Source organism: Hyperoodon ampullatus (genome assembly GCF_949752795.1).
Source record: "Hyperoodon ampullatus genome assembly, chromosome: 17".
Lineage (NCBI taxonomy): Eukaryota > Metazoa > Chordata > Mammalia > Artiodactyla > Ziphiidae > Hyperoodon > Hyperoodon ampullatus.
In genome coordinates this window covers 18,542,023-18,565,735 of record NC_136930.1, presented here as the reverse complement: position 1 = coordinate 18,565,735, position 23,713 = coordinate 18,542,023, and positions in this window count along the sequence as shown.

The window sequence follows — 23,713 nt, the reverse complement described above, 5'->3', positions numbered from 1 at the left end:
AGTTTATCTAAAGATACATCTCCAGCAACACTAAAATACATGCTCAAGGATAATCACTGCAACATAATTATCGCAAAATATTGGGCACAATATAATGTCCATACACAGAGGAATAATTGAATAAACTCTGTTATCTCTATATCTACATAATATCAGCACATCTGATGGAATGCTATAAAAGTATAAAAATGAATGAGGAAGAATTCGTATGGAGTAATTTTCAGAATATATATCGTTATGTGAAAAAGGATAAGTACAGAAGAGTAACTGGTGTAAAAAAAACAGAAGAAAATAAATATATGCATGTAATTACTTGTTTAAGCACAAAGAAACAAGAAAGGATAAACTAGATACTAATGAGATTGGTTAGTTTCAAAGAGTGGGTAGAAATGTTCTATTGGTATATTCTCTGAATATATCTTTCTGTAAACATCTTTCATAGCCATGTTAAAGTTTCATATACTCAGAAAAAAATAAATAAAATCCACAAACCTCTAAAATAGAATACAAACAGAAACATATTAACTTACCTGTATTCAAATGAATAACGTTACAACTTGAAGGAGGATGGTTGAGATCAAATCTGAGTTCCTCTCAACACAGTGGTTAGACTACTGCCTTCAAGCTAAAGAGAAAAGGAAAAATACCTTCTAAAAGTACTCACAATAAATTTAAATCCAAGTTAAAGGCTTCTTTTATGATAAAAGCATGAATAAGCAGTTCTAAAATCATGCTCTATACTTTCTAGGATGGAACACATAAAAACTTTATGGAAATGGGAGATAGGTTTCTCACTCAGAGAAGGGAGAAACAAAGATGGAAATTAAGAAGACAGAATGAGAGGCCTGTAGATTTGGATTGGGCTTGGTCATATCAATGTGATAACTCTTTCTGTACTCTAAAAATGTATAGAAGCAATGGCTCCCCAATAGCAATAAGCACACTGAATACCTACCTTTTGGTTTCTAAATACCACTTTTCTCTTAAAGGAATCAGGAATACTTAGAAAAAATGGCTGATTCCAGAACTGGGTGGGGAAACTATATAATAATCCTGGAACAATTCTGAGCCAAAATGTAAAGAAATGAATAAAGAATAATGGAGGAATTGTCAGAAGGGCCCAGACTCAACTTGAAGGAGCTCTTACTTGCATTACAACATGAACATCAAAATAAATAATTACAGTAAGAGATTATATTCAATAAAATAGGATTCTATAATTCATACTGATATAAATAAATGAATACATAACTAGGGAAAATTATTTCTTTTCAGTAACATGCTAACAAAACATATACAAGAATAATATTTGAAATCACCATTTGCAAACCACCATTACAATGATTTAGTCAGTCAACAATCATCAATGGATGCTGATAATTAGTCCATCAAGATAACAAAATATATACAATATTTTGGCATATCTTCCCACAGAATACTTAATATCTCAAAATGTAAAACAGTAACTTTACAGGGGTGAAATTTGATGGGAACCACCTTAACCAAATGATCAAATTAATATTGCCAGTAATGAAACACACCAACAGCAAGTGCCCTCAGGTATAATATACTGAGAACTCAGGATCACTTCTAGGGTATTTCTACTCAAAGTGCATATTCTCAATGTAATCATGAGAAAGCACTAGACAAGCTAAAATTGAGGAATATTGAAAAAAGTAACTATCTTCTATTCTTCAAAGCTGTCAATGCTGTAAAATGCAAAAAAAATTAATAAATTCTTCCAAATTAGAGGAAACTAAAGTTATGTGACAACTGAACATAACACATGATTTTGGCTTTTCTTTTGCTCAGAGGTCATTAATAGAGATATTAGTGAAATCACAATACAGCCTTGCATCAATATTAATTTGCTTTTTTGAAAACTGCACCATGGTTACATTCTTGTGAAATAAATACTAAAGTGTTTATGGTAAAGGGACATCATGTCTGCAACTTACTTTGGAATGGTTCAGGGAAAAATTTCTACATTCTACCTAGAAAAAATGAAAAAGTAAATATCATAACATACTAACTTTGGGGGATTCTAGGTGAAAGGTGCCCAGGAATTCTATGTACTATTTGTGCAACTTTTCTGTAAATAAAAATTTTGAAAAAAAATTAAGTAATGATTAGTTAAAATAGCTCATAAATATTTTCTCAGAACTGCATTAGTTCCTTTCCCACTAATAATTATCTACATTTCTTCAAAATTTATTTTTCTATTTTTTCTTTCATTCTTGATTTTGTTTAGTAGAAGATGCCAACTAATAATAGTTGGCAATAAAATGGCAAACATTATTTACAGTAAATAGAATGAGAAAGTACTTAATTTCAACATTTAAAAAAGAAAGGGAGGCTACTCAAAATTACAAGGAATGATCAGTTATAAACAATTTAAATAAATTCACATCTAAGGTGGTATAATATTTTTATTCACATTTGCTATTATACAATGTTTGCACTATAAGGGACCCACTCCATTTTATACAAAAGAAATCTAAATTCTCAGTAAGCTGAGTGTTGAAGTTCATACAATTGGGGAATGGCAGAGTGGGAAACAAAACCCATATTTCTTGACTACACTGGTGTAGTAACTAGGACTTGGCACTTTCCCTGTTACTGGCTGGATATGAGTCTATGATAGGGAATTTCTTTTTTGAGGGAGTGTGGTTTAGAGAACACGACAGGGACTAAGGAGACTTGTGTTCTAGAACCAGCTCTGTTGCTTACTATGTGACTTTGAGGGAATCTCTTCCATCTCTAATACTGAGTGTGACGATATCTTCTCCAAGTTTTATTTATTAACACAAAAAATGATTAAAAATTAACATTAAAGCAAAACGTTTTAAATAAAAACATCAACATCTATCCCATAAATACAGCTTAGATAAGTGCTCAATTTTTCAAAATCAGTTTATAATTGACAAATTTGCAGATATACAAACAATGCTAATGGGAAGGTAAATTAGTATATACTTTCTGAACGATGATATAAAACATACCTTTAAAGCCATATTTAGCTGTATACACTAAGAAGGCCACCAAAAGAAAAGTGTCATAAGAATATAATCAAATAAATGCTAAAATTTATAATTATAAGGGTAACTCATCTTAACTCTATGTAAATGAAACAAAGTCCAATAATAGCAAAATGACTAAATATACTATACCTATAGATTGTAATAAAATATAAACATTAAAATAAAATAATATTTCCCAAGCTTGTATTAAGAAATACTAGTCCCTGGAATGAATTCTATGAAAAAATAAATATTTTGAATCTGTAAAATTATATAAAGTTAGGTGTCACTAATTCTCAGCTATGTTAATACTCTAACAGCCACTGTGTTTCACCATATAGATGAATGCAAGAGATACTGTATAGAATGTTTCTAAATTTAATTTGACCCTGGAACCTTATTTTTATAAATAATTTATTAGTATTTCTTGGGGCAAGGTTTAGCAGAATAATGTGTGATGAATATGTTGTAGGATATTTAGTGCTGTGGCAAATATGCAAAATATATGGATAATTAAAACACATATCATAAAATGTTATAGATTATATATAAAACTATATGGATGGTGTGAAGTATACATGCCAAAAAATTAACAATCTTGGCTAGAGAAATAAATAATATTCTTTCTCATTTTTAATTTTTAAATTTTCTACAACATAAATAAATTACCTACTGTACTCAAAATATTTCTGTTATGGTACCAAATGTTGGTATTTGTATCTTTCTGCGCTCTAGTGCTTTATTCTTCGGTCCCTAAGATTTTTTTTAAGACTTCACATCCTAAAATCAACCACTTAGTATTATTTTTAAGACTCCACATCCTAAAATCAGCCATTTGGTATTATTATTTAGCCCCAAACTGAAAAAATTCTGTCAGTGTTTCTTCCTTCATAACATCCTTTTCTGTTTCTACAGTGGCATCGTACACATCTGGTTGATTTTATCTCACCTCCACAGCTTCCACATATGTAGTCTCAACTCTCCTCCACATTTTTGTGTTTCTGTAACAGGTGGCCAGACATTGCTGCCAAAATCATCTCTCAAATGTATTGCTTTGCCCACATTACTTCCTTTTTCAAATCCTTCAAAGCCAGTATTTCTTTGCATATGAAATTCAAAGTATTCATATACATTTTCAAATAGCCTTTTCTGCACATAAATGTAATCCATGAAATCTCTCATCTACCCTTTTCTGCATATTGCTCTTTGTTGCTTAATATGTCCAAACACTTCAAATAACCATGTTCATGATAATTTTACTTAAAGATAATTTTAAAAACATTTTTCTTTTCTTTTTTACTAAAGGGTTTGCATTTTACGTTTCCTGGATATTTACACAAAGGAAGGAGGAAATGACTCTAACATTTATTGAATGTCTGTTATATACGGGACACTGAACAAGTTGACTTAATACATACCATCTATTGTAATTTAATTGAAAATTAAATAATTCTAAGTCAAAGTGAAAAAATTTAATGAGCTAGAAATTAAGAGTGGTCTGATAAATTCTACCTTACACCATTTTCTTCCTCTCTGAGAAGTATTTGACTATCATTTTACCTCCAATATATTTTTCTAATTTTTGTTCCTGGTAAGTGGGCTAAGGAGTAGGGAACTATGTGTCTCTTTTTTATTCCCCTAATGAATCTACTAAGTTTTACTATTGTCTGTTTTTTTACAGCCAACCTCTGTAGAGAATTAATTTAGTTCTCGTTTCCTCGGTGGTTAAATTTCTCTTACCAATCCTGACAGAAGGTTATAGACTTATTATTTTATTAAGTAAAGGAAATGAACACCAATGAAAGAAAAAAAAGTATACAATCAAAATCAACATAATGTCGCAAAATAACTGACATATTAATATTTAAAAGTAGAAAGGACTTCGTTCCCTAAATAGAAGCCTGCCCTTTTCTCAAAAGGAGAATTGGGCACCATACACTGACATATCCAAGAATCAAAAACTAGAAAAATATTGTGATGAACGTACATAAATGCAAAGACAATAAAACCATAACCTAACATTTTATCATATTACATTTATTTAATTGCTTTCTTGATATGTTTGCCAGTTTGGAATCTCTATTCTATAGCAGATATAAAGAGCAATCTGGATACTATTTATTCCAGCATTTTATTTATTAGTCACTGAAAATCTGATGTAATTGTTTGCTTGGGCTGCGATAACAAAATACTACAGACTGGGTGGCTTAAACAACAGAAATGTATTCTCTCACAATTCTGGAGGCTAGAAGTCCCAGATCAACTTATTGGCAGGACCGTCTCATCCTGAGGACTCTCTCTATGGCTTGCAGATAGCTGCTTTGTTGCTGTGTCCTCACATGGTCTTTCCTCTGTGTGAATTCATCCCTGGTGTACCTTCTGAGTGTCCAAATTTCCTCTTACAGGGACACCAGTCAAATTGAATTGGGGTCTACACTAAGATCCGCATTTTAACTTGATCACCTCTTTAAAGGCCCTATCTCTAAATACAGTCACATTCTGAAGTACTGAGGGTTAGGGTTTCAACATAAGAATTTTAGGGAGATACAATTCAATACATAACAGCAGAAACGCCACAAAAATTGGAATATCAGCCTATCTTTGATTTGCCCCTTCTCTGAGATTAGAAATGATTTAGTCCAAATGAAATTAAGACTGAAAAATTTAGAGACTTATACATGTTAGCTATGAACTATAAGGACAAGAATATGTTTAGTTCTTCCAGGAACTATTATATTTTTAGTTATCAAATAATAAATTACCAATTCCTCTGATATTGAGAAATGAATATGTATTTCTCTAATGTTTTATTTTTAAGGCACTTTGCTATTTATGGGTTTCCAATTCTAGCAATAACATCCAAGTGACACGGAGATGAGCTCAATGATTTCCCCTTCACATCCCTCTCATATCATGGATCTAGCATGGAAAACTTGAAGGCTATTTAGCACAGAGGGATGGGAAAAAATTTTTTAAATGTAGCTGCATTCTTGGTGATAAGTGAATTCATATTTGTGTGTTGAATTAAAAACATTTTGATACCAGTAATAATTCCTGATTGTTTAAACAAATATATACTATGTACCCAAGATTCTATTTCAAAGTGACATCTTTACTTTTCTCTACATTTTTTTCCAAAATGTATAGAAATAGCCATAATTTTAAAAACTTCTGTTTTCTACTGTTTTGGGGGTTTCATTCACCTTGAATGTTTAAGCAACAGATAGCAACTCTGGGTCATTTTAGCAGAAAAGTTATTCAGTTAGCTCACAGAATTGCAGCCAAATTACTTGGTTCATAAACAGGACCGTCCAAGGAGTTGCTGTTACTGGCATTATGCAGCCAAGTTTTGCTGCAGCTGCAGGCTTTACTGAGAATTTTGCTGCTACCAAAAATGTCCTTGGTACCACCAAAACTTCTGCAATGATCTTACCCCTTCATTGACCCTGCTTGGAGTTACATATTCAACATTCAAAGTCCCTGGCAAAAATGTCTGATTGGTGGAGCTTTAGACATATGCTATCATCCTCGCCAAAGGATATAGCCTCTTTATCTTCCATGATGGAGGTAGGTAGTGGAAATCACCCTTTAACACAAGGGATGTGCTCTAGGAGCTGGGGAATAGGGACGCACTACATTTGTAACGATGTCTAAAAGCTCCACGTGGGCCTGGGAAACACAGGAAGGAAACACTTTATGTGTGTTAAATTTCAATCAATTTCAAACCAAAGTTTGCGGAAGACTCCAAATCTCAATTTACAAACTAAAAAAAAAAAAAAAAATGGTTAAGTGTTATAGGCATTTCAAAACAGTAATAGCTCTCTTTGGTGATTTCTGAAAAATAACATAAGTTTTCCTCAAGCAGTAAGTTGGATCTAGATATAGAATAGTGTATTTGTATAAAGTGAAGGCTGATAATATTGTCTTATTTCAGTCAACATTTCAGATAATCTTGGGATATACCTTTGGCTTCACCACTAAACTCAGTACCCTCATAAATGAATTCATATCTAGAAGTCTTGGATAAAGGCTTGAAACTCCTGTGATCCTGAATACATACAGGCTAGAAAAATAGTTTATAATACCTCTTCAAATGTTGGTAAATAAAAGGCTGCTTAATATTATATACATCAAATAATCAACAAAAGGGACGATTATCTTTACTTAATAACTATCATTTTACTAAATGTATTCCCTGGGTTTCCTTGTGGTTATTGTTAAAAAATTCCAAAATGAAGAAATATTCACAGAAAGTAGAATGCATAACAATTTACCCACCAACCAGAATTTAGAGCTGTTATAATTTGTTGATACTTGCTTTATCTGTTTTTATCTAATCATTTACATATTATATATTATAGACAAATTTGAAGTCTCTCCCTCCATATCTAGTCATTTATCTCTTGAGATAAATATTATCATAAACTTAGTATACATATTTTTAATATTTCTTAATACTTTACATATACATGTATATGTATTTTTGAAGAGCATGTAGTACTTTTGTGTTTTGTTGCTAATATATCAACACATAAACAGTACCATACATTTCTGCATCATCTTATCATTTTGTAATTCTTTTATCATTATACTTTGAGATTTATCTCTGGTACATTAATTTTAGTTCATTCATTTTAACAGATATGCTATATCCCATCATATAACATATTTTATCTATCCCCTCTTGATGGACTTTTAATTTTTAACTATTATTTTGTTTTTACCAGTCATGTTGCAATAAACATTTTTGTATATATATCTGAGAGTTTTTCTAGAGATACAAATTCTGGGATGCAAGGCATGAAATTTTTTTATTGTGCTAGATGACTACAAATTGTTTTTCATCCTGTATTATTTTTAAAAAAATAAAAATCCTCAAAGATAAACTATATTTTTACTGATCCCTACAATTTTTAGACATACCTTCCTATTTTTGTTTTTATATCACAGAGGCAAATCTTTCTAATAAGATAATGAGATAAGATGGGTAATAAAATACAACTGTTTGCTCAGCATTACAGGTTTGTGTAATGACTTAATTTGTCAATCTGTTCATTTTTCCTTGCAAAGTAATTTTGTTGTATGACTGGAGTACTTTTTCAAATCCTGGGAAAATGCTTACTCATAAAAATCAAAGACAGATTTTCTTCTGAAAAAAGTATCTTCAAATTTACCAAGACAAATTGGCAGAGCCAGGAACATTTCTATAAAGGTTTGGGAAAACAAAACCTAATTAAACTTACGAATATTTGACAAACAAAAATTTCTCAATCAAAATTTTAAAGTACATTTTGAGTTTTTAATAGAACAGAGTACTTGATTATTCAAAAAAATCATTAGTTAGATTTGAAAGAGCATTTTTCACAATGTCACAATGGCTGTTATGAATATATATATATATATATATATATATATATATATATATATATATATATATATCTTTTCATCTATTCAAGTAAAGAGTTTCTATTTTATCCCACTGTGTCCATCTGATCAAGAACGAGGGACAAGCAGCAATTTGGCTTTACCAATATTTCTGTTGGATTCTGAAAATACAACGTAAGCTATTCTAAAACATGGGCGACTTGGTGAGCTTGATTTATCTAATAAAAGACGTTGGGGGCATTCCTTATCATTGGGAAGGTCTGTTATCAATTAGGATTTATTTTCCATCTTGTTATTAGTTCTTAAGAAATGATTTTGTAAACATACATTTTATAAGAGTAGAGTGAATAAGTTAATTCCCACATCCTTCCTCACAACTTGGACTGGCTTTGCAAAGATAAAGGCAGGGAAGTATGTTTAAGGGCATGTGTGTGTGTGCGTGTGTGTGTGTGTGTGCACACACGCATAAGGTAGATGCCCTCTTCCTTCACTGTTCCCCTTATGAAGGAGAGGAAATGCCTCTTACAGTGCAAAGATCCTATCTGGTTACCAGCCAGATATATCCTGCATTTTCAGACAAAGGGTATATTTGAGGTCTAGAGGTAGACATTCTCTGGGGAAAATTAAGTGGTTTTGTTAACGTAAAGAAAAATATATTTGGCTTGAATATTTGTATGTTTCCACTTATGCAGTGTACTGACTTTCTTTTTAGCTCTGCTACAGAATTTGGGCAACCTGAGTGTGAAGTTCTTAATAGTTGGGCTTTTGAGAGATTAAAATGGGATTTCTCCTAATTTTCTAAACTCCTCGTCAATGCCAGTATTCAAGCAGAATCTGATTATCTGTTGTGGAAGTGGTTGGATGGATAACTGCTTTAACTGGGAAGTTGGCTTATGTTATTTTGTAAGACATTTCTAATATTAACATATTATGATTCTATCAATTTGTAAGAGAGAGATCAGTTTGTGCCAGTAGTTGGAAAAAGCATCAAAGGAGGAATAGGCTCTGAAAGACAAAAGATGGGTAGAATTTTCTTGTGTGATGTCAGATGTGAAAGGCAGTTCAGACAGAGAGTGAACCTGAACAAAGATGGTCATGGTGATGGTTCTCCTGATGTATGAAATGCTCTAGGCCAACAACTGTTTTGAAGCAAAACTGAGATTAGGAACCAAATTTTCCCGCTCCTGAGTGTTTGTCCCACTTTGTCAGCAGAGTGACATTCACACAATTTTAGGCAAGTTACCTATATATTTTTTTAAATATATAAATTTATATCTGTAAAATATACTACATGTTGTATATATATAGAATATTTAAACAATATAAAATGAGAGTGAGAGCGTTTTCTAAAGAATAGATAACAGCATGAGTAAAATATAATGGAAAATCTGATTTTTATGTTGACATCTTAAAAATTAAATAAATACCAGAAGTTACATCACCAAACTTTGTTATCTATTCATCTGATAAGGACTAACTCATGTTTATTATTTCAATATAGGGATATAAATTCTTTATGAAACCATCACTATGCTCAAGATCCTCATTATCTCTACAAAAATATAAGGTACTTAAGATAATTTAAAGTACCATTTTGTCTGAAGTTTAAATGTACATAACCTTAACCAGATTATGATTTGAGTCAGTAGCAAATTACCAGTTACCTTTAATCTGGCAAAAAACAAAAACAAAGATTTAGACATGCAACACACACACACACACACACACACACACACACACACACACACATTTGCTGAAAAGTTAAGGTTTCACTTCCCAGGCAAGTCTGCTGTTAATGTACTTTTATATCCTCTAACCACAATCCAGTTGGGGCCCACTTCCCTAAAGTAAACCATCTCTTTTAACCAAAATTGAGCAACACATTCATTCAATTTCATGGTGTTTCAACATGTACCTTTTAGAAATGATGAAGTAAGGAAACTAACCCCGAATCAACTACTGGAGCCCATTAAAATAGGCTTGTTTTCATACTTTGGCTTTACACGGATAACATTCTCCAGAGAGCTGCAGAACAAAAGCAACCTGAACTTCTGGGCTGAATGAGATACAGGGTTGTGGCTGATGTTTTCTTGTATAGTCCATTCAGAACTAACATGGTAGCTAAAACTTTGCTGATGGGTCTGTCATAGATCAGTACTTCCTGGATATTTGAATAAACAAAGAGGTTCAGAAGTATTGCATCTGGAAACTTAAAGGAGTTCGAGGCCAACTGAAGTGTGCCATTGAGAAAAATGCATCTTACATAGGTTTGAGCTCTTAATATTTAATTAGCACTCTTGAGATTTCACCTCTCCACCACAAGATCCACCATTTTACTATAAAAGTAGGAGACTTATAAAACAAATATTGACAGTTTATTCAGTGTAGGATTTCAGCTTTTGAAGACTAACCAAGAGCCAAAAAACCTAGAAGTAGTGGATTTTGGCACAAAAGAACAGGAAAAAAAGGTCTGTTGAGTGATTGACAGGTCAGATTCTGAGGGAAAAAAGAAATCACTCCAACTTTTTTAAAGAAGCAAAGATAATAATGTACCTCTGAATATTCAAACACATCCAGTTATTTTAAAGTTTAAGTATAAACTAAGTAAAAGAATCACAAAACTAAACTTAAAATTACAATTCATACCAAGATAATCAGATAGGATTTTGTAATACTAAGGTTACAGTTCTACACTATCAAAAGTTGTATTTTATACTTGAAAATTTTCAAAGCTCCATGTTGTACAGTTCAAGGTCAAAAACATTTGGCAAAGCAAGTTTTGAATGCTAGGATTATGCATACTGTTTCTCAGTTTACGTATGTTTCAGTACAGTACACTTAACATTTGAGAATTTCTATAGCCTGATGAATGAAAAGTTAAAGAGAATGTGTTATTTCATGTTTATCAACATAAGAAGAGAAATTTTATGAAGCTCATCTTTCTTTAGACAGTGTAATTTTAATGCTATACATATAAGAATAAGTGACATGTTTACTCGGTCCAAATGTAAAATAACTGCACTTTTGCCCGTGCATTAGATCCAATTTTACAGCACTGTCATTTGAAAAACACAGATCCTCTAAATCATTTAATCATTAGAAATATGGGCGAAAACACTGATTTGTAAAAATAAGCAGTTACAAATTGAAAATATTTAATCTTACTCTGCAATTCCAATACCCATCAAAGAGTCTATATTTATTTATTGCTTAAATAACAAAGACTTGTATAGTACTTACTATGCAAAGACCCTGTGAGATTACAGATAATGCATATATTGGTCTCTGTCCCCAGTTCCTGGCACAGAAACTCCAAAAATCTTGTAATTTCCTAAGTGATAAGAGCTAGGAGCATGTTTTGTTCTAATATTTGGTCTTTGACCCTGGTTTGTATATGTCTAAACAATAATATCACTTCACTGTCATAATAACCTCCCTCCAATAGCTTTCAATGCATCTGTGGAAAAACTACCAGTTTTCTTTAGATGTGTTTAAAATTTTTAAGAAACAAAAAGATAGCTCATATGGTTAATGAATGAGTGTAAGTATTCACATGCAAAAGTAAAAGATGTTTGGGAGACGAAAAGTTTCACAGTATTGTCACCTCATTAGCAACATTTAACACTTTGGGGTGCATTCCACTGCAAAGATTTTGTATTTGGGGAGAGGGGCTTTTTTTTTAAATCTCTTCCAATCTTTCTCACAGATAAAGACTGAAGAAACTGGAAGCCTATCTTTAGAGGAAGTTAAATTTTATCCTCTGGAAATATACCTACAATGTTTTAGTAAAAGTGCTCATGCCTAAGCAGGGAAAGTCAGTGCAAAAAGTCAAGCTTTCAAACTTCAGTCTTTCATGCTGCTTTGCTGTACAAAGAAGATATAATTGATCTCCACTCAATAATGACTCTTAACAAAGGAAAATCAGCCACTTAGTCCCGGAAAACACCAGAGGTAGATTAATAAACAGTGGGTAACAACTGAGATTTAGTTAAAACTATTTTTGTTGAGTTTTTAATTACATTAAAATTAGGACATTTGAGTCTAATTATGTTTTCCTAGAAACTATTCTAAAAATTTTGTTAGCTGCTGCCAGGGAAATGCTAATATCTGTTGAAGGATGCCGGGACAATATGGACTAAAGGGAACTGTAAGGTAAAAGAGATATTCTAGTAACCGTTTCTTCTTCCACAAATATTATCCTTTCTTTTAAAAACCTATAAACATTAAATTATATGATGCACTAGTGAAGGATTATGGGAGCAAGATCCAAAGAAATATGTTCCATAGATACACATCATGTACCTTTCTATCAAAAGATCTTTCAGGTTCCGTTCAATCCTGGAAATTCTATGATTCTATAATCATCAATTATATATATATTGATAAAGATAAAATAGACTTTTAAAAGTAACTTCATGCTTTCTGAGAAATCAATTTTTGTTCTTTAATGCTTGTTTATTCTCAGGAGCCCTTCTGGAATGAGGCCTTTATTGATTTGTGTGTTCATTTGAGGAAGTTAAACAAAGGGACAACACCAAAAAAAGCTAATGACAGAAGAGGTTAATTTAGTGTGGGGCTTTATTTTCCAAAGTGGGAGGACCAAACAGTAGCCACAGATAGATATTTTTCTTTTTCCTTTAATTTCAACTATGTTTCTTTAATTTTCAAAACCAAATTATGGAATTTTTGTCAACATCCATGTATTTATTCTTATATTATAAATTTAACTATTATTTGAATTATAAAAACTCTTGGACTGTGTATTGAGCAATAGGTTCAAAGCTTATTTCTTTAAAACCTTCTAAATTTCTTCCTGAGTTACAAATGAAAAATAAATTCTCCTCAATTAACCCACGTATTTATCTATAATAAAATGGATGTGAATATTTAATTTACTTTCAATCGCCTTCTATAAAATGAATTAAATCTTAGATCTTGGAACCACAGATTTCTGTCCTTTGATTACATTTATTACTTAAAAATGCATTACTCATACATATGAAAATTAAAAGTAATGTACTGTTTTTATGACATCCACTGTATGAGATAAGAAAGTAGCTTTAAACGTAGTTTGATATATGCCATCATCTTCTAAAAAAAGTACATAAGTAATTAGTAAAGTTATGAAGTAAAAATAAAATACGCCATATTAAAAACTCTAAGACTACTCTATGTCAAAATTATATTCTATCTTTTAAATTTTTTCTCATATATCTAATTTGTTTAGTTATAATTTTTATATTTTATTTTACATTTTACATTCTAATTTTAATAACTAATTGGGGAGAAAAAGACTTTTGGAGGAACTGTATGGATTTCACTAAGTAGTACTTTTTCTTGCTCATTAAAATGACCCAACAATGCATTTTTAACTGACTTATTACTAGAGAAATAAATGTTCATTATAATTAACAGAGGCTCTAATGTTTAATGTCTCCAAAAAGCCTAAGACATTTATGTATTGTGACTGGAATAAGGATTTATTAATTGATTTTCTTCTGTTTGGACTGTCAGGAAAAGGTTTTGAAATGAGGGGAAAAAAATAGTCTAATTATTTTTCTTGCCTCAGCAAATTTTTCATCTAAAATAGAAAAGAATCTCTACAGTTCAACTTGAAAATACATTCGGGAGAAAAAAAAAAAAGATTTATCTGAAAGAGAACCACATATCCACGGAAAGCAGTAGGTTCCACTTATCTTCTATTCAGAGTTAGCTTAAAATTTTTCATGAATTAACTCATCTCTCTCATGACACATTTAAAATTAATAATATTTTACCGAATATAAAATCCAGGTTATATTTTGGTCTCTAGAATGACCAGTTAACACTTGTGCCACATATGTGTTTATGTAATTTATAGCCTAATTCACATATTCATTCATTCGTTTATTCATTCAACATATATTTACTGAGCTTCCATATGCCTGAAATTGTGCAAAGCATTGACGAACATAAATCACAGTAATCAATTTTGTGACTTTTTAAAAGTCAGATTAATCAAAGTAAATATTATTTGAAGGTAGAAATGTCAGTTACTATGACAGAGACAAGATCTACTATTTTCTACTTCTCCCCATATAGGTATTATCTATAGGTATCTCATTCTTCTCCATTCTCTTAGGATGCTCTATTACAATTTTCTTTAAATTTGTCTGCCTAGTAATTCATTACTATAACATGTTTGGGGGCTATATTTACACAGACCTGAGTTAATAATAATTTAAGGCATAGTTATCTTTCTTTACTGTACCCAAAATCACCAGATATATGCCATGAACAAAATTATGGTGAAATAAACATTTATTGCTTTTTTTCCACCTTCCACACTTCCTTTTGTCCATTCAGATATGACCAGAGACTGATAATGTCATGGTGCCTCTGCCTGCTGTTACACCCAGATGTCTTCTCTTGAGAGATCCCTTGATGAACCTCCCCCTTCTTTTTCCTGGTTCTCATCAAAGCCTACCCTTTCTGAAATTAGTGATATACACCTAGCTAATTCTTATGGTAGTAATTTTTATTTTTGTAGTAATTTTAATTTTTTTTAATTTTATTTATTATTTTATTTTTTCTTAGATTCAGGTATACTATACAGTGATTTAACATTTGCATACATTATGAAATGATTACTACTATAAATCTAGTAACCGTCTGTCCCCATACAAAGTTATTACAATATTATTGACCACATTCCTAATGATGTATATTATATCCCCATGGCTTATTTTATAACTGGAGGTTTGTGCCTCTTAAACCCCTTTAATATTTCACCCTCGCCCCAACCCCTCTTCCCTCTGGCAACTATCTGTTCTATATCTATGAGTCTGCTTTTGTACTGTTTTGTGTTTTAGATTTCACATATAAGTGAAATCATATAGTATTTGTCTTTCTCTGACTTATGTCACTTATCATAATACCCTCTAGATCCATCTATTTTGTAACAAATGCCAAGATGTCATTCTTTTTTATGGCTGAGTAATACTCCACTGTGTGTGCATTCCCTTTTCCTCATAACCTTGCCAAAACTTGTTATTTGTTGTCTTTTTGATGACAGCCATTCTGACAGGTGTGAAGTGGTATCTCATTGTGGTTCTGCTTTGTATTTGCCCAGAGATTAGTGATCTTGTGCATCTTTTCATGTGTCTGTTGGCCATCTATATGTCTTCTTTGGATAAATGTCTATTCAGTTACTCTGCCAATTTTTTAATCAGGTTTTTTGTTTCTTTGATGTTGAGTTGTATGCATTCTTTGTAGATTTTGGATATTAGTGCCTAAACAGATATATCATTTGCAAATATCTTCTCCCACTTAGTAGGCTGCTTTTTCATTTTGTTGACAGTTTCGTTCACTGTGCAAAAGCTTCTGAGTTTGATCTAGTCCCACTTGTTTATTTTTTTATTTTGTTTCCCTTGCCTGAGGAGACAGATCCCCAAAAATATTGCTAAGATCAATGTCAAATAGTGTACTGCCTCGGTTTTCCTCTAGGAGTTTTATGGTTTCAGATCTACATTTACATCTTTAATCCAATTTGAGTTTATTTTTGTATATGGTGTGAGAAAGTAGTCTAGTTTAATTCTTTTGCATGTGGCTGTCCAGTTTTCCCAACACCTTTTATTGAAGAGGCTTTTTCCCCATTGTATACTTTTGCCTCCTATATCAATAGATTAATTGACCATATAGATATGGGTTTATTACTAAGCCCTCTATTGTGCTCCATTGATCTATGAGTCTGTTTTTGCACCAGTACCATACTGTTTTGATTACTGTAGCTTTGTAGTATAGTTTGAAATCAGGGAGCATGGTGCCTCCAGCTTTGTTCTTCTTTCTCAAGATTGTTTTGGCTATTTGGGGTCTTTTGTGTTTCCATACAAGTTTTAGAATAATTTGTTCCAGTTATGTGAAAAATGCCACTGGTATTTTTATAGGGATTACATTTAATCTGTAGATTACCTTGGGTAATATGGTCACTTTAACATTTCTGGTTATTCCAATCCATGAACATGGCATCTCCTTCCAATTGTTGTGTTGTCTTCAATTTCTTACTTCAATGTCCTATACTTTTTGAGTACAGGTTTTTCACCTCTTTGGTTAGATTTATTCCTGGGTATTTTACTCTTTTTGATGCAATTGTAAATGGTATTGTTTTCTTAATTTATCTTTTGTATAGTTCACTATTAGAGTATAGACACACAACATATTTCTGTTTATTTATTTATCCTGCAACTTTACTGAATTAATTTATTAGTTCTAATAGTTTTATGTTGGTGTCTTTAGGATTTTCTATATATTCTATCATGTCATCTGCAAACAGTGACAGTTTTACTTCTTACTTTCCAATTTGGATTCCTCTCTTTTGTTTTGTTTTCTTGTCTGATTGCTGGGGCTAGGACTTTCAATACTATGTTGAATAAAAGTGGTTAGAGTAAGCATCCTTGTCCTGTTCCTGATTCAAGGAAATGCTCTCAGATTCTAGCTGTTGAATATGATGTTAGCTGTGGGTTTGTCAAATATGGTCTTTATTATGTTGATGTATGTTCTCTCCATATCCACACTGCTGAGAGTTTTTATTGTAAATGGATGCTGAATTTTGTCAAAAGACTTTTCTGCATCTATTGAGATGATCATAGAATTTTTATTTCTTTCCTTGTTAATATGGAGCATCACACTGATTGATTTGTGGATACTGAACCATCCTTGCATCCCTCAGATAAATCTCACTTGATTATGGTCTTTTAATGTATTATTGAATTCATTTTGCTAACATTTTGTTGAGAAATTTTGCATCTATTTTCAGTGATATTGACCTATTATTTTCTTTTTTGTGGTGTCTTTGGTTTGGTTATCAAGGTGATGCTGGTCTCTTAAAATGAGTTTGGAAGCATTTCTTTTTCTTCAATTTGTTGGAATAGTTTGAGAAGAAGAGGTGTTAACTCTTCTCTAAGAAGAGTAATAATTTTTTAATCTAAAAAAACCTATGTAGTGTTTCTATGATACGAGTTCATTGTAGAAAGCAAAGCTCTATGCCACAAACACCTTAAAGATAAGCACATCGTTTTTAACAGTGATTACTTGAGATGGTTTTGTACCTTGAACTGATAAATATTCTTTTAAACTTTTATCATAAAACTTTTCAAACATTCACAAAATTAGAAAAATAACACGATGAACTCTCATGTATCTGTTATATAACATCCGCAATAATCAGTATTTACTAATTTTAATTAATCTGTCACCCCATTTCATTTTTCTGAAGCATTTTAAAGTATATCCCAAATGACTCATGCTTTCACCTATTATAAATACTTCAGAATGTAGTTATAAATAATAAATATATTTTAACATAACCATTATGCTTATATAACCTACAAAAATTAATAATAATTTCTTACTATCATCTCCCATTGTCTCAAATGTTACTTTTCCATTGGCATGATCATGTCGGTACCTAAATAAGTTCTGTGTATGTCAAAGTCAATATCTGAATAGTACATAGTATTACTGGCTAGATAGAAGAGTTGTGATATGGTATCAAGCACAGTGCAAGTTAAGCACAATGGAAGAATTTCATGTAGTCACTACATATCTCAGCTCTCTAGTCACAGTTTGGGCTCAAATCAAGGGTTGTGTTACTTGTGAGATATGTGATGTAGGGCAAATTCCTTAGTCTCTTTGAGTCTGTTTCTTCAACTGTAAAATGGGAGTTGTGAACATTTAGTGAACAAATATATTTAAAACAGTTTTCATGATTCTCATAAATAGTCTTAATAAATGTGTTTATTTTATTATTTAATATAGGTGTTCTTCTCTTCCTTTGTGTGTATATGTGTGTATGTTTTGTTTTAGAATGTGAAAATCTTAAGGTATTAGGCCATCAGAGAAAAATAATCACAATAAAGTTAACTTTTGAAACTTACTTGAAGAAAGGAGACCTTTCCAGATAGTTGTATTAGCTAAGGTTTTAGAACTAAAATCAAAACTGATTTATAGCAGCCTTTCAACATGAAAAGAAACTGAGAAACTTCAATGGTAAATTTCATAGGAAGTGCAGAGTCTATGTGTGCCCTGAGTACACTTTAGATGTATATTCCACTTCCTTGGGTATATCACGGAAACAATACTATAGTATGTTAGAAGTTCATATAAAATACAGTTGATTAAAGGTTTAAACATTGGCCTTAATTTGTTGAAAACATTGAAATGTGTATTTGTGTTTATTTAAGGATACAAGAGTGGCATCTAGTGTTCAAATTACTTGAACTGAAGCTACATGGCCCTTAGAAACTCAATGAACGCTACAGCAGGCATGTACTACTCATACAAAGTATACAAAGTAACAGAAAACATGACGATTTCCCATTATATATGATTTTTGTAGGGGGTGTAATCTGATGTTCATTCTGATCCTCTAAGTTTTTTGTTTTTGTTTTTGTTTTAAATCAGATGGATTATATCCCAGGTGTAGTCCTTTCCGTTTTTTTGTGAGATTTTGATTTGTGTATCATAATAAAAATGCCATCAACATCTGGTGAAAGCTGGATAAATTGCAGGTAAAATTCTAATACTAATTACAGGAAAGGAGAACGTGTACAGTGAGTAATAATAATAATAGTAGCTAATATTTTAGGTACTTACTCTATGTTGATGTGCTTTATGCTCCTTACCTTTATTATCTCTAATACTCAGGAATTCTTTGAGTAAGGTATTATATCCATTTTACAAACGTAATTAAACCTTAAACAAATTGTTTGCAACATCACACAAAGTGTGGGAGACATTATGATAAGTGTGGTCTTCATGCAATGATACTGTGCTAGCTTACATGCTACCTAATTCCATAGTACTTCAATGATGCCAGCCATCAATCCAAAGCATAAAAATGACCATTGATTAAAGATAACAAAATATGACATTTGTCTACTTGTGACTTTATAACTGAAACCACCTCAAATGCCTATGTCATACAGTTGTAGTTTCAACAGAAACTAACACAAAAATCAGATGATCAGGTTATCTAGAGATATGTTTTGCTTATGAAAGGATATTTATTATTTTTAAAATATTTAATTAAGTAATAAAAGAAGTGTTGGAATCTCTTTCATTCTAGACCAGAGTTTATCAACTATTGGCTTTGGCACTATCGACAGTTTGGGCCAGATATTCTTTTATTTTAGGGGTGTTCTTTTGAATTGTAGGATGAATATGGTCCCCAACTATCCATTCCCAGGTTCAGAGTGATGAAATTTGTGTGGTGGTCCTTGAGGAAGGCCCTCTGCTAATAGTCTTCACCTCTTTAATTTCATATAGACACATTCCAAAATAATATTAAAATATTGGACTCTTTTGGCAGTGGAGCAGAGTAGTTGTAAATAAGACCAAGTTTCTATTCTATTGTGCTTCATGTCTAATGGGAGTGGAATATTACTTTTAGTCAAAGTTTAAGAATTATGTCATGGCAGAAATTAATTTCAAAATTCTATCTCTGGTAGATATAGTCTCTGGTAGAACCTTTTCTGCAAACACCTGATCCCAAGACTCTTCTCCACTTTCAAAGGCTAATCATTATATATAATGAGAATAGTATAGATTTCCTATAATTCTGCAGTTTATCTTAAATTATGTTGTTTTTAGAAAATTGATATTTAGTTCTAGGTATGACATTTTAATAAACTGACAACAAAAAAATAAACAAGTAGTTCCTTACAACCTCAGCATAAGGCACTTTTCTCTCTCTCTCTTTCTCTCTTAATCTTCTTAGATGGTAGAAAGAAGTTGGAAGTAGACCAAAAGGACTGAGGAATGAGCAAAGATAATCTATATGGTAAAAAAGGAAGCAATATAGCATAGTGAGGAGGACTTCACTGACATTTCAAAGATAATTCCAGTATAATTTTTAACTAGTTGTGTGGCTATGAGTAAGGCTTCATAAATATTTTTTTGGAAAAAAATGAAAAACTGAGTAAATGCACAAACTGTCAGAGTCTCACTTGCCTTCTATAGAAAGAAAAGTAGTATATATACTCTTTGCATAACTCAGGAAACTTACCTGAGTAGAATACCTGATCTTTTATCAGGAAAGATCAAGTGAACTAATGAGTTTAGAAGTAGTTTATTTGTAAAGATCAAATAAGCTGTGTATTATCTAAATCCTCTAAAGTTCCCATTAAAATATCCATAAATTTACAAAAAGAAAACAATTATTAATAGCAGTGTAAGACAACATTAGGCCATAGCCTGGGCAAAATTTCAACTACATGTCTAGTCATTCATTTTTATGTTTTCAAATTATCTTAACAAAACTTACTAAACATGGGGTTTAATGTTTCTATTTACAGATTCTTTACCAGCAAAATTTTTTGTCTTTCTATTTGACCTCACCTTGGTAATGTCAACAATAGTTCCAGAAGTCAAGCACTTTTTAGTGGCTAGAAATTATCACTATCTTTTGACTTCTTTTTAATAAATTAATAGTTCTTTTACATTTATATCTGTGACTTTTCTTCATCTTTGTGAGTAACAAAACAAGTAGACACAAAGGACATGGAATGTACTGTAAGGAGAATTAATTTGGCAGACACATATAATTTTGTCTGCAGACAGGTGACTCAGTGCTAAACTATCAGAAGTAAATTACCTGAGGCAATATACTATAGAGCTGTAGAAAGCTATGCATAAATTCAAATCCATTAAGTTTAACACAATTTCCTCAAGTAATATAAAAATCCTTCATGATGAAGCAACCAAAACAACAAAAAGGCTTATATAAGCCAAGTTGACTTTAAAGACACCTTGAGATTATATACAGGTGACAAGCTGTATTATATTTATTCATAGTTGAAATTTTGGAAAAAAATCATATCCAAGCATACCAAAAATGTATTCTAAGTCCTACATACTAAAATAATAGAATAGGTATAGATGAAGTTTATAAAAGCTTTTAAGTGCACAAAGGTGAACCAAGTATCAAAAGGAAAATTGTGGAGTGTTCTTTTAGAAAATGAAGTTATTTCTGTCAAGTAAAAATTCACCTTATTTCAACTGCTTTATATGTTCATGTTTTGGCATATTGGGTTTTCTTCAAGAGAAGCACTAATTTACTTTGTAGTATGGAGAAACTTTCTATTAGTATTTGCAAGCTCAAGGCTGCCTTGTCTTGTGAAACATGTTATTAACTGTTAATCCACACAACACCCCTTGTTAAATAGGTCCTTATTATTATCTTCACTTTCCAGCTGAGGAAACACACCAAGAGAGGTCACAGAGTGAGTCAAGGCCAGGATTAGCCATGAAAAGCACCCAGTTGTCAATGCTTTTCTTGGTCTACCCAGCCACACTAAATAGGTGAGATGACTTGCCTGGATAGCCACAAAGAATGGGAGCTGTCCCAGAGCTTGTATAACCCAACTCCTAATAAAGACAGCCTGTGTAGTCCTTGCCTCTGGACTTCATACAAGTTAGCCTAAATTTGAATTGGTGGAGCCCTCACTGATATTCTTGACCTAGATCCTGAACGTTGCCCTTACTATTCCTCACCTCATGTCACCATCACTACTGAAACCCTGTGAGTTTACCTGTGGTTTGCTCTACTCTGGACCCATTTCTAAGGAGAGAAAGGTAAATAGTGCTGAGGGGATTTTACAACCTAGGGTGATATTTCTGGAGGAACTGGAATCTGTATTAATTCTCTTAAAAAACTAGACTGAATTTATAATCTTTTAAAATATCTAAATGTTTGAGAAAAAATAAATGAATGTGTAATTAAAACTATCAGAAATTCTAGACAGTGGCTAAGATATAGGCAATAGATAAAGAACAGTATATTTTATGAGATATTGAGACAATGAAGCCATGAATTTTGTAAGTAATTCAACTTCCAATTGTTAACAAGTCTTTCACAGTAGCAAGCACTTTAACTTAAAGAAGATGTATGATCAAGGAAATAGAAAAGAACTCTTAAGACCATCTAATTGAAAACAAAAATACTGGGTTTTGTTGGAACTATGTAGATTTCACAGTCACTGAAATGTGGAGGACATGGGTTACCAATCATATTTATCAAAAACATATTCTTATTTTAATTAACCTAAAATCTCACTGGGAAATAAAGACATTTGCTCAAAATAGCATTAAGGTTTACCTATTGCTAAACTATCCTATCAATATTACATAGCATTTAATATATTTGATGTAATTGATAAAATGCACAAAATTTTTTGCTTTGTATAATAAAATATGGTCCTAGTTATTTTTCTTTAATTTGAATGAAATGGAAAAACACTTCCCAGGTTGAAAATAATAATAAATTATACCAAAGCTGACGGAAAAAAGGAAAGAAATTCAGATTATCCATTAACTACTAAAACAATTGAATATGTTATTAAAACTTTCATTAAAAAAAAAACCCTAGCCCAGATGGCTTCACTATTGAATTCTTGCACACAGTTAGAAAGAAATAAAAATTCTGCACATTTTCAGAGAAGAGAAAAACAAGGAACAGTCCCCAGCTAACCTTATGGGGTCAGTATAGCCTTTACTCTAAAATTTTAAAAGGATATTATAAGAAAAAAAAATTACAGACAAATTTCTTTCAGGAACACAGTAGAAAATTACTAAATGAAATGTGAGCAAATCATATCAAAAGACAGATAATATAACAACATTAAATAGGGTTGATTTTAGGTCTGTAAGAGAAGTTTAATATTCAGAAAGCAATCAATCTAATTCATATCATTGATAGAAAAAAGGGGAAAATGGCATAATTATCTCAATAGATGTAGGAAAAGCTTTTAATAAAATTCAGTATTCTTTTATGGTAAAAACTTTTAGCAAAATAGGAATAGAGGAGAATCTTCTTAATCTGCTAAAGGATATCTATAATAAAAAGGTCCATAGCAAAAATTACACTTAATAAAAACATATCAAAAACTTCCTGTTAAGACTGGGAACAAGATAATGAAGCCTGATATCATCAGTTCTATTCAACTTTGTACCAGATGCACTAGCCTGTGCAATAATATAAAACCAAATGAAAATTATAAGGTTTGCAAAGGAATAAATAAACGGACACTGTTTGCAAATGGCATGAATAGGCACACAAAAAAAATCCAAAAGCATTTGTAAAGTGACAGAATGAATAAGTAAATTTAATATGGCTGCTAGATAAAAAGAATTAGAAAATAAAAATGTTAACAGAAAGCATTAATTTTAATATCAAGCACATCAAATTTCTAATATATATCTAATGAAACTTATGCAAAATCCTTGTACATAAAATTACAAAATATTACTGAGAAAAACTGAAGAAGAGCTAA